This window comes from Dermacentor silvarum, chromosome 2 (assembly GCF_013339745.2).
Source record: "Dermacentor silvarum isolate Dsil-2018 chromosome 2, BIME_Dsil_1.4, whole genome shotgun sequence".
NCBI classification, from domain to species: domain Eukaryota; kingdom Metazoa; phylum Arthropoda; class Arachnida; order Ixodida; family Ixodidae; genus Dermacentor; species Dermacentor silvarum.
The window spans coordinates 120157623-120171055 of NC_051155.1; the positions used below are offsets into that span (position 1 = coordinate 120157623).

General features: G+C 50.5%; 1 protein-coding gene across 1 annotated transcript in view; it reads right to left on the reverse strand.

The window, feature by feature from the left end:
* The window catches only part of LOC119441710 (glypican-6), a 184780-nt gene that overhangs the window by 18978 nt on the left and 152369 nt on the right, over nucleotides 1-13433 (reverse strand). The gene's annotated exons all lie outside the window — the stretch shown is intronic.

Sequence of the window (13433 nt, forward strand, 5' to 3'; positions counted from 1 at the left end):
GCTTTCGGTCTCGGTTACGTCATTTTCTTTCTCATACAAAGATGATTTATTTTTCAGTTATATCTATTAGTACACTGTTGAAAATACGTAACCTTTAACTTGCTGATGTATTACGACAGTTTATAAAGAAAAAAAGAAGCTTGAACTCGCAATAGCTTTGACTTCGCATCGCCACTGATATCAATTCAGCAACACGCGCCTCGATGCAAGTGCGCAGCAATGTTCCGAAACGGGCGCGAGCAGCGTGTGCTTTATTTTTGTCTTTTCGACTTTTGTGCGGTTGACCATGGCCCAAGTACTGTACGTATATACTAGGCAGAACTGTAGAGTTGCGTGCTGAAATTTAGAGCTGTGCTTCTGACTGCTATTTGTGGTACGTCTGTTCGCCTTGCGGAGCGCTTACGGGAATGTTCTGGAGGCAATGTTTTGATGGTTTATTTTCGCACATGTTTGTATCGTTTGGTTTCCGGCGTTCCTCTTCAAGTGTCAGGGATATTTCTCATTTGCAATGCCTATATCTAAGTCCCTGGCAGCATTATGTTATTGGCACTTTTGTGATCTGAGAAGCTGCCTGACCAAGTTGCCTATCAAGATGAACATTCTATCTCTGGATTCTGCTTGCGTGGAATTTATTTTACCGTATATTTTTCAATGCAGCTAGAAAGTACTGGCTTTCTATCTTGAATCCGGTGGCCCCAGAAGCAGCTGCTGGCAAGCAGGCCATGCACTTTTGGTCATTAATTAGTATGTGATACTACCTCTTACTAATCAGTTTTATTCTTTTTAATTATAATTGTGGCACTGTGCCTACTAGTCATTTTGTGCCTACTCGTTAGTCATTTTTTGCCTACTCGTTACTTGTGTTTTAATAAAGTTTAATTTTCAAGAATCTGTTTTTGATTACGTGTTTTTTTTTTCTTTTTTAGATCCGCGTTTAACCTGTTTGTGTACAGCGAGAACATGTAATGAATAATTTCATACATGTGCGTGGCTGGGGGCCGATCATTTTTGTAATAAAGCTTTATCAGTTGTATAAATAAAAAAGTAACATTGGTATGACATTGTGAGTTTCACAGGTGTGCTTTACCTAGTGCTTACTGAACTCACTATTTTTCATTTATCCATTGCAGGATTTGTAATGATGCATAATGATAAAAATGCGGATTTACGGTTTTCTCATCACAGTTTTCGCATTTTGATGAGCGCTAGAACTATATATAAAAGTTGACAGTCACTTTAGCGAACACTGAAGAGGATGAAGGCAGAAGCCTGCGCACTCACGAAGCATTAATTAAATTATTTGTCATTCGCATGCGTTGTTACTTCTATTGTTTTCTCCTATCAAAGTTGTGGGCTCGAGTGCCTTAATTACCTGTGCCTTAATTAACTTCGTCATAATTAACACCAATGGTTGCGGGCTCTACTCCCACCAAAGGTCGAGGGTTTGAGTGCCTTAATTGTATCTTAACTTTGTCTTAATTAACACAAAAAATCGTGGGTTCGACTTCCACCAAAGTTCGAGAGTTCGAGTGCCTTAATTAACTCTGCCGTAATTAACTTGCCTTAAATAACTTCGCTCTAATGAACACCCAAGGTAGTGGGTTCAACTCTACCTTCACCATGTCAATTGGAATCCAACTTGGAGATAATTTGGAGATGTGGCCGGTTCGCCCATATCTCCAAGTGGTTTCAACTCCCAACAAAGGCCGTGGGTTAGAGTGCCTCAATTAACTCTATCTTAATGAACTGTGCCTTAATTCACTTCGACCTAATTAACACCAAAGGTCGAAGGTTCAATCCCCAATTTTGGTGCCATTGAATTTTGGTGCTGCGACGCTGGACATCAGGATTTTTCTACCATTGAGCCATCTAAGGATTTCACCTTAAGTGTTGCAGTTTATATTTTCACATTCACACGTTTACACGTTAACAAAACATTTCAAGCAAAGTCACCAGCTACATGCCGACAATGTGGGTAACTGTGCCATTAGTGTGCCTCAGCAGATGTAGCATCAAGGACAAATTAAATGCGAACAGCGGAGCGTGTGGCCAAAGCATAACTAAAGGTATACGGTGTATGTCGTCGGCCAGTCGTTGTGCACGTGCATGGGGATGTAGTTCTCAAGGAAGAGTGCAGTGCTGCTCGCCCTATTGCGATAAAAGTCACCCGTATTTTGTCCGAAAGTTGTTTTCTCATCTCTCCTCGGGCAGTGCCATACCCACCTGGCAGTACACTGTTATGGTGACTAGCACCATCGCTACATCTGTAGCGTGATATAGCTGGCAAGCACCCAGCTTGCTAACGTGCACTGCTTTGCTTTTGTTACCACCATCAAAGCTGCCAGTGTCTAATCGTAATTTGAATAGCACGAAAAATGTATTGCATTGGATGCGCAACAACAGTGCTAGCCACCTTAAAAGTAATCACAGATAGGAATGGCACTGCAATGGCGGGGTGAGAATACAAGCTTCTAATAAAATACAGGGGACGTAATACGCACTAGGACAAGCAGCCCCGCACTCTGCATCGAAACCACATGCATGTGTACAATCATCGCTGGCCGACGCCACACATTGTGCTTTTAGTTACGTTTTGGCCACACACTCTGCTGTTCGTATTTCATTTGTATTCAATAGTACATCTACTGTGGCACTCGCAGGTATACAGCTCATTATAGCGTCAGCAGGAAAGATCCACTAGATGTTCTATGGACGTCCTGCGTCCCAAAAAAGAACATCTATTAGAGGTTACTTATGTCCAGCTGCGACATCCTTTCAACGTTAGAGCAACGTGATCTGGATGGGACTTAGATTATCCATGGTACGTATTTGTAACGTTGTTTGGAGAAATATAGATATCTATAGGACGTGTGCAATGTCTCAAACATGATGTTCTATGGACATCTATGGTACATTAATGGTTCACTGGGTAACTAAGGTGATGTCGCATTGCTTAACCACACTATGCGACCTGTGTGCAACAGCTACAGTGCTTTCTCACAACAGTCCTGGCGGCTGTTGCCAAAGCGAGTTGCGCTGAGACGGAGGAATCCTTTTGTCTTGGACAAGAGTCAAAGGCAACCCAAGACGCAGCAGTTCGCGGCTGCACGCGAACTCGACAGTTTCACTCGCATAATGGCGTGCACATCTACGGTTAATTAAGTTGGCCACACGCCTCATCCGTTCCCTCACGAGTCCGGCATATGGCAAATTTATTGCCGCTCGTGCGTTCGCACGGATTAAATTAATTTAGCCTACGGCGCCCTCCTCTCAAGGGTGGTCTTTCCTTCCCTCTATAGCAAGAGCTATACGCCACACGCATTGACCAGCTCCTTCATATATACATGTATATATACATTTCTCTTAGCATATCCTTTGCATCTTTCCCCTTCGGAGACCAGCCGAACTAGGGGCAGGAGGAGGGCGGCTACCGACGAGTGATCTGTCTGCCGTTAGTGACGGGCGCGCGCGCGAACTTTTTTAATACAGGCCGGCACCCCTCGTCACAGCTGCCGGGGCCCCTTCCTCCCTCCGCCGCCGTTCCTTTCTGCCGTGCTGGGACGAAACGGCAGCGGCTGCCAGCGAGACAGCTCGAAGAGTGCCGCTGGCTCTTTGTTTACCCATCGGCCTCCGGGAGAACACGGCCGTTCGCGCCTTGGCCAGTCAGCCAGCCAGCAGGGCGGGCCCCCGCCGCCGGCGGGCGAAGCAAAACAAAGCCCGCGGGCGCGAAGAATGAGCGCCTTCAGGCACCGTGCTCGGACCCCAGATGGCGAAGCTTGAACGCCGATGTATAGTAGTAGTGGTACAGAGCACGTTCTATTACGTGTAATATATATATATATATATATATATAAAGACACACGAGCACGTACTGGCGACTTTCTGCGTGCGCACTTCTTTCTTTCTCTCTCTCTCTATCTGGGGGCGTTTCTTTCTCACAGCGTCACGAGCATGCACGTACACACAAATGCGGCCGCAGGAATGTACCCAATGTCAGAACCATTCGCACGCTTGATCGCAGAGTTCCTCGCTTTTGACCGCCCCCTCTCTCTCCACACACACACACACACACACACACACCACACACACACACACACACACACACACACACCACACACACACACACACACACACACACACACACACACACACACCCCGCGGGAACAGTTGCAGACGACCGATGGGCCTTGTTTAAGCGTTATGTGTACCTATTTGGCATCTAATGGCCCCTTTGTTTTCGCTCCCCCTGACATCTAAAACTTCCCACTCCATTTCCTGCGAACGCCCGGGCTCCAGCGAGGACCAAATGATGATGATTATGATGTCCCGAAGGAACGAACCAGCGCCGACGACCGTGTGTTCTTCTTGCCAGTCGTACCATTGATGGTGCCAGCTGAGCTCACATCATTGCGTGTGCAGCGTATATACTATACATGTTTTGTGCTCCTCCTCGCAACCATGGCGGCGGATGGCGTAATCCGTGCTCGAGAGCGAGGGAAAAGAGAAAATTGGAATTCAGGGGATCGAAAACGTTTTTCAATAACATGAGTAACCAACTTACTCCCCTAAGTGGCCTTTCCGCAGACCTGTCACGGCCTCGAGGGTCAGAATACAATGAAGTAATGAAACGGCAAGTGCAGCTAGATCTCAGCAGACAGGCCTGTGACAAAGAGACTGACCACTCGACGTGAGAAAAATTCTCACACGCGTACGAAGAAATATCAAGCAAGCTTTGGGAGCGAGGTAGCAAGATGTTTCTCAATTTTGTATTCTGTCAATTTGTGGCTGCAAACAGGAAGGGATAACTCCGCGGCGCGTGAGCATCGAGCAGGTCGGTATGCAAAAAATCCACCGCTTTACCTGGAGCACGTGCTCAGCGCTATACACCTGCTCCGGGGATTTTCCCATCTTACGCACACACCGTGTGGGGATTCCCCGTGTAACCCAATAATCCCGCCGTACATCTCCCGAACGATTGGTTCACTCCTCCTCTTCTCTCGGTCCCTCCTCTCCTTCAGGTTACGGTCCTCGGTAAAGTTTGTAGACGTCCACATACTTCAAGAAAAAGCTGCTGAACAGGGGCTGAAATTACAATGGAACTTTCTCTCTCTGCGACATGTTGCACCTGCATTCCCATTTCTTGCTCTATCGTCTGTATTTCTTAATTTATCCCCATTTTAGCAACATTTCTCCACCGAAGTGCAGCGATATTTGGAGGGGTAATCTACTACCTAAATTTGTTTTACTCTGTATTTAATTTGTTTTATTCAGTACCAAAGAGAAAAATACCTTCTTGTCAAATGCAAAAAACATCACTCATACCGCCAGAAGACGCTCGGTAAGCCAGGAAAGGCGCAAGAACGAAAGACGGCTGGCGACGGCTCCGCCTTGGAGTTCCCGCCCCAACTACACGTGACGTCATAGATGATGACGGCGTCTGCTGGGTCCTAGTTAATTCTTTTATGGGTAAAAATTACCTAGAATGTGTTGTTCTAAAAGAGCCAAGGACTGAACGTGCCAAGTTTCGGGAACTTTCATTGAGCCCAGCGCTGTCCACATACAGAAAATATACCTTGAAATCCGTTACGTCGCACTGACCTACCGGCGTTGGGGATTTCGCGCGAAATTTAAAAAAAAAGGAAATGGAACTTTGGCCTTCGTTTTCTCTTCTAATAATCAACCCATTAACGTGAAATTAACGACAATATAGAGTTCCCGAAAAATACTTAATCAGTCTAAACTGACTGAGTGTTTTGCTCTAGTGTCCCTTTAATGCTGCTTGTGACAGTCTACTACGAGTTGTCCGAAAAACAGAAAACAGAAGCTGGTGCATTTCAAGCGCGTACCTCTGGCAAAGCTCTGTTTAGTTTTGGTTCATTCGGCTAGCAGATTAACCAACTCTCATAGCCTCATGTCGAAGACACTGACAGAATCGTCAGGTTGCTGTTCAACTTCCGGCGGCAGCGGTCGCACGGTGGCGCCAGAGCAATGTGAGTGTGTCTGTTGTGTGTGTGTGATAACGCATGCGCCGTCGGCGTTCTGTTTATAATAAAAAGTACCAAACCTGAATCGCTTTCGATATATGCCCGTATGAAATTTATAGTTCCCGCGAAAGGCCCGGAGAACCATTATTGTGCACGATTGCCTCAACACAAAACACGAGCGTGCTTTGATGATCGTCGCGTGATAGCTTCAAGTGCACGTTTCGGCAAACGCGTTAGTTATATAGTAACATCCGCCTCTTCCAAAAGCTCTTGCTTTTTTCGCTTTGTGTGTCCTCGTTGCGTATGACCTACATAAGCGTGTTGTGCTTGCTCGAGTTAAGTCTACATGGAACTGTGTATACAAAACGAAGAAGTACAAAACGAGGACGAAAAGCCACCTAGCACATATAGTACGCGGCGCAGGCCACCTAAGCGGTTCGATTTTGTCCTACAAGGGAGAGCCCGACAGCTGCGCCCTGACTGAATTCTCGGAATTTCTTCCCGGGAAAGCAACCTGCACAGCGTCACGTCATCGGAGGCCATATTTATCTCCCACGTGGCACAAGAGCGCAGTGATGAAACGGCACGACGCGCTCCGGCCGCGCGCGCCGTGCCGACAGACAGCTTTCGTGATTTGTTAGCACAGGCTTCTTCTTCAACACCTCCCGCTTCGTGTTTGCGCGCTTCGTATGGGATTCTCCGAAAAACCTCTCCAGATTCGCCGTATATACCGCTTCGGGCGTATCTTAACTCGAGGGCACAGTTCTTACTTACTCGCGTCGCCCGGTTTCCCGAGGTCCCGGCTTACATCGACAAGTGTGTGTGTGTGTGTGCGTGTGTTGATGCGATATAACGTGCACCGCGGGCCCTTCCGGCAGCAACTGCGGCTGATCCTCTAGCAAAGAAACTGCGCGCATTGCTAGGCTAGACACGGGAACGCAAGATCCGTCGACGACGTATATATTTTATTAGGCCTTAACCGTTTCCCGGACGCCACCGATCGCCGAGACGACGAGTGACCAGCGCGCGACTCGCAGCTCCTTTATCGCGATCCCCCCTTCGCGCCGGCGCGACGTGTCTCTCGATTCTCTCGCCGAACGCAGCTGGGCGAGAGTCATTTGTCTTTTCCCGGGCGTCGTAAATCTTGCTCTACATTCGGCCTTTTTCTCGCCAACGAGCGTGTCACGCCCTCTTCGTTTTTTCTCGCTTCGCTCGGATATCTTCTTCCGTCTGCTCGCGTCGGAGCAACTCAAGCAGCCGGCGTCCCTTTGCTGTCAGAACCTCCCCCCACTTTCCTAGGCGGCCCCCACGCTGGGGGCAACAATAACAACAGCGCGCGTGGCAGCATGCAGCAGCAGCAGCAGCAGTAGACGTGCAAACAAACACGCGTCTTCCTCCGGCCTTCATCTCGCCGACACCGTTCTCGACGAGCCAGCGAGCAAGCCAGCGAGCGCGCTCGAGGGGCTTCGGGTTCACCTTGTACGGCCACGTTCGCCTGCGCGGTCGAAAGGGGCAGCCAAGCAGAGAGAGAGAGAGCGGGAGCTAAGCGCTACCCTGGGCGGCGCGGATAAAAAACAATGGACCTCGCGCCGCACACGTTGGTCTTCTCGGCACACACGCTCTCACGCGGCCCGGCCTTAATCCGCCGTCCATTCTGGGCGAGCACACAAACAACGAAGCGATCGCGAGAGAACCCTTCCAATTCGGGTGGGGAGAAAAGCCGAGCGGCCGGCCGACCGACGGTGCGGACGGACGGACCGTCGAGTGCGAGTCCCGATAGAGCCGCGGCCGGGAGACCAGCGAGCGCTTGTTTGGACAGCTCGACAGGGCATCGTGGCGGGAGGAGGAAGGTGGATGGGAAGGGGGTTCCACAAGCTTTGCTTTAGACAAGAAGCGGAGTGTTCGCGAGCGAATTCCCGTGTACGCAGGCTCGAGGGAAGCTGCCGGCGCAGCGCCTATACAGCGATCGAGCGCGTCAGATGACGGGAGGATAGCGTTTTCGAGTACTGAAAGGGCGGTTTGCGAAGAGACATGTAGCGGGGATGAGGATGGGAATGGATGTAAGCCGGAGCGGAAGGCTGAACGTACGAGGCTCTGTACACTCCGCGTGCGCGGAGAACGCCGTGTGTGGGCATCGATGGATGCGAACAGAGCCCTCCCTTCCCGAGCGGGGGGGCCTCCTCTTCGAGCGGCGGCGCTTCCGGGATGCCACCGAAGTGCAGCGGCGAGTTGAGAACAAGGAGCTACGAGCACGAGCGGAGCAAGCCTGATGGAAGCCGACTGCGCGTAACGACAGGGGGGCGCTTACCCTCCTCTCCGGCTTTTAATGGGCCAGAGTGCACGCCTCTTGAGTGATCGCATAATCCGAAGCCAAATTAAGGCATATTTTCGGTATAACGAAATTACGCCGCACGAGCGCTACACTCTGAGAGTATCCAAAGGAACAAAGCTTCACGCGTCGGAACAGAGGATATATACGTAATAGTACATAGTACGGCTGCAAGGCCTAAACTTGCTGACGGCTGGGGTTGGTGTGTCGTTCTCAGAGTGGGTATTCGTTGCGCCGAGGTCCGGCGACGAAACGCTCTTCCCACTCACAGTCACCCGCTTCAAAGCAATCATGCACAAACTTTTAATGACGGGGTGCAACCGAGGCTCCTCTGAGCGGGAGGGCCAGATGGTGAGTGAGTGCTTAGTTGAAGCATAAAATGTGGCCGTCAATTACTGAGTTCGTGTATTCCGCTCAACCCGATTGGCAGCGGCAATTATGAAGGGCATCGCTGTGACACGCGCCCACCTCTGGATACTTCGTCAATAAGCACAAAAACCCAAATTTGCCAACCCTGAGTCCTCGTGGTAAGAACGGAAAGTGTCGTATACGAGCGCAAAGCGTATTTAGTGAGCCCTCCAGATAAGATAAGTCACGGCATAGAGTTTCTTGCCATTGTTTCAGCTGCGGAGCCCCTCCAGATCAGATAAGTCACGGCATAGAGTTTCTTGCCATTGTTCAGCTGCGGTTGTTCTAGCTATACCACTGGAATGATGGGTGGCACGTGGATTTGTCTGTAATCTTCGTGGCTTGTGGCTTCGTACGTTCTTGCAGCTTTATTTATTTTGACTTATCTGCATTTATTGGCCTAAATTTCCGAGCAATATCGCATTTTTTTTTTAATGTACGGAGACGATAAGACTTCATACATGTATAAGCCTTACGAATAGTTGCATTTATAACCCAATATATTATTGAATTTAATAAATTCGCAGAGTCGTTTGTATCCAGAAGAACGAAGTTTAGCCGAATCCATGCACCATGCCCATCATTCCCATACTCATGGTTGCAGCTCTTGTAAGCACTAGCGCCCAGACTCCTCTCTAGTAAATTTTGCAAGAAACGCCACGAGTCATGATAGCATGTTCAAAAACCACGTATGGAGAAGCAGCAAACAAGCATAATCGGGAACAGCAGCAGCAACAGCAAGTCGCCACTTACGCGAGTGCGGTTTCGCCCTTCGCATGTCGCGACCACCGAGACGACCACTTCGAAAGCGCGTGGGGAAAAAAAAAAAGCGCACACGTGGCTCAAGGAAGTGAGCAGATATGCACCGACTATATAATAGTGCACAGCGCCGCCCGTATACAGAGTAGTGCCAGGAATACACGCGCGTCTTCTTGGACGCCAGCGGGCTCGGCGATGAAAATATGGGCTATACGCAGAGAGAGGAGAAAACAATCGAGCTATGCGCAGCAGGGAACGAGATTCTACGTAAGTGTTCGCGCACAGAAGGGCGGTGTTTACGCATTCCCCTACCCCCGCGGAGCCAAATATTATTGCGGGAGCGAAGCACCGAAAGATAGAGCGAACACGCGGGACCACGCGAGCATCCGCGGAGGCCGATAACACGAACAGGATCAACGGCCGGTACGTGTGCAGTCCATCCCGCCTCCTCCTTTCCCTCACGCGTACACCCTCTCGACGACGACGAGGTCTATAAGCTCAAAGCGTGTGTATGTATACGTGTTACAGTACGCGTGCACAAAGGCGCGCGATCTGCTGCTGCACCAAACAAAGGGAAAAGCACCGAAAGGTTGTAGCTCATCTGTCGGGTTCGTTAGGCGAACCCTTTCAACCAACCACGTGCTATATCTCCACCACCTTTGGGGCTTCTTGCGGAGCAATTATTTCTCCGGAAGCCCCATCGCCAACGCCTTTCCATGGCTCTGGGAAGCCCCGGACACGTCGGCGTGCGCTAGCAAGGCTCTTGGTGTACACTACTTGCTGAGGACAGAGGTGCGTGCGACGAGCGTCAGCGCTTGCGTGCAGAGGGAGGCGCTTTAAAGGGACACTAAAGAGAAACGGGAAGTTCAGCTAGAATAAAAGAGGGACCTTCAGGAATGCATGCGGTTTTTGTTGGGTGCAAAAATATGCGTTATTAGCGGAGAAATTCGTAAACAAAGACCAATTATCTCTTCCTCAATTTCTCTCACCCCAGATTTGGCGCTGAAGCAGTGTCGTCACAGATTGCATTGCTCTCGGCGAATCAGAATGCGCCATGATACGTCACCGCTTGCGTAAACGGCCGAGGCGCTGGATGCATCATGGCTGCATGCATGGTCGCTGCGTTTGCGTTCGCCGCGATGGATACCGTTGCTGCCGCTGAACCTTGCAACGAAGAGCTCGCCAGGGAAGCAGGACTGCATTTCAGCGAGATTCAGTGAAACGGAGCGCGAAATGATCCTTCGTGCTCGAGCGGTAGGTGTTTCCGCGTGCGATGGCGGTGAGCCGCCGGCCGCGCCGGCGGAATGCAGAGCTTCGTTTTCGTCGACGAAGGCGAAGCGTCCGGTCAGCCAGGCGACGATGTTCCCGACAGAACAAGCGTAGAAATTTGTGCACGTACTCGGTATGGTTATTTCGTGGCTTTATTTAATGACATTCAGCACTCACCGAGCCGCCAGTTTGCTGCTGCAGGGGCATCGGTACGGGGTTTGATGAAGGCCGCATTGAGGGAACAGCTGCTCGAGAAAGGACTGGCCTAAGGGGCACGCCAAGATACTTTCCGAGGGCAAGATTATACACATAATCCGAGGGCGAGAAATGCAGAGAGCACACCATCGGTTTCTCTGGCTCTTTTGCCGTTTTATCACCGGCAGAGCCCTGAGCCATTGCGAACGCCGGGGAGCCGGGGCTCTCCGCGCGACGCCACATGAAAGGACACAATCGAGTCAACACTGCCGCTGCCCCTGATCAAGCGCCTTGGGCCATTTATACAGCCCTCAACACTACACACACGAGGCATTTTCTGGCTGTTTCCCGCGAAGTCAACGTTTTTCGAGCCACGCAACACGCCACCAAACACCGTAGAGCGGAACAGGCGCGCGCGACAATGCATTGACCAAAAACGAAACTACGAAACTATCACGGCCGCATGTATCGACATGCCATTTTTTCTTATTTATTTAATTTTGTGCTAAACTTGTACTTCCTCGCTTGAAATGGATTAAAAAGTTGGCAAATGCTGTTTATGTACGTTTAAGGTGTATTTCATTTTGCGTTTTATTAACAGCGATAAATCGCTCTCGACCAATCGCGACCGGCCTACGTTTGTAATCTCCGACGTCATGAACGTTAGTGCGGGAATTTCGAAGGGGCGTCAGCACCTATCCTTCAGTTTTTCGCTATTTTCTCGCTTATTAAACATCTGTTTGCAGTAAGAATGGTATGGCTGTGATCGCGAAAGGATAATCTACCATTTAAGCTCAACTTCCGGTTTCTCTTTAGTGTCCCTTTAATGCTGCTCACTGCGAGCCGCTTCGCGTCCGCGCGTTGCTGACCGCTTTCGGGTCTGTTATAGAACGACAGCTGATGAAAGCGGTCACGGAGTGAGGGAGAAGAGGAGTCTTGTGCCTCGGGGCACAACGAGGCGAGCATTAAACCCCTTCACTCTCCGGCCGTCGATCTGACCACGGGTTAACGTGAAACGCGCCAGCAGCGTCGAGAGAGGAGAAAAAGCTTCAATGAGGGGAAAGGCGGGGCCGTTGGTCCCAGGGGCGAGAGAGAGGTAGACGAGTATGAAGTGTCATGTTTAAGTAGCATTAAGTATTGATTCGTATCGTATGAAGTGTTAACTGATTAGGATTAGTAATGAGTGATTAGGATTAGTATTAAGAACGACAGCAGGGAACGCTAACTGTCGCTGCTGAAACAATTAAAGAGTGAGATCAACCATGCGAGCATCCGGTTTGGTACCCTACACAGGAGGTAAGGGAAAGGGGGAATATAAATGGGAAGAAACTGAGCACCGATGCCACGCGGTAGGATGCACGGGAGGGAGCGCGCACCGCGCGACGCAAACCGCCGCGCTTCGCTAAACAGCCCGAATCAAAAACGCAGACCGACGCACCGGCTATTTGCGCACTCGGAAGGCGCATGTGCGCATGCCAAACAAATTAACACGGTATATAGAGCTCGTCTCTGTGCCCGAAACAAAAGACCGCGTGAGCTGGCCTAAGAAACGCTCGTCTCAAAGAGCGCGGCACACGGCACGGATATCTGGCGGGGAAAAAAAACTGAACGGCTGACGTATTTGCCGCGTTCGCGCGAAATTAAATCTTTTGTTCTAATTTCGCGGTGCACGCACGCTACATTAACCAATCTCGTCGCCCTCCCGCCTACCACGCGCACATGTTCGAGAGCGAAGCTACACTCGCAAGAACGCCCCGAGAAGGACGAGGAGGTTCCATTAACGCTTCCGCAAAAAAGAAAACAATGCTCCACCGGGAAAACCATTGCGCCCGACATAAGAAACGGCTCCCGCGCAGTGCCTGCAGCGCTCCCTAAAGCAGTCTTTACCGCCGTGCCCTTCTTCCCCTGCCTTTTATACCGCTCTTGGCTCCCTCGCGGTACCGATCTCCATGGCAGCAGCACGGCGGCAATAAATGAAAGTACGCGGCACGTGATGGGCGCCAAGTAAGGGGATGTAAGAGCACGCGCGGTTCCTCACGTGCTCGCTCGCGGTGTATATACAAATGAATCGCGCGCGCGAGATGGGCAGGTCGGGGCCCGCATCACGCTCCCGCAGGAAGTATAACGAGTAGCAGGGGAAAACGTATGGGAGGGTGTGTGTACGCTTCGCACGACCACAATGCGAGTGCATGTAGTCGAATAAGTGCCGCGGCTCCAAGAGGAGACTGCAAACAAGCAGGAAAGGCAACAGTCGCCGGACTGGACGGGCGAGAAGAAGAAGTATATAGCAACGACACGAATGTGTATACGCGCGGGAGAAAAAGATAGTTGGGAGGGCGGCCGTTAAAGGGCCGCGGTCGCAAGCGCACAAACTACGCACTGGGCTCGTGCAGGAGCGCGGTGCTCGATGCTTGCTATATAGCAGCTGGAACGAGCATCGAGCGACCCCGGCTCTCTCCGTGCCTCTCCCGGCCGGTGTCCTCCAACGA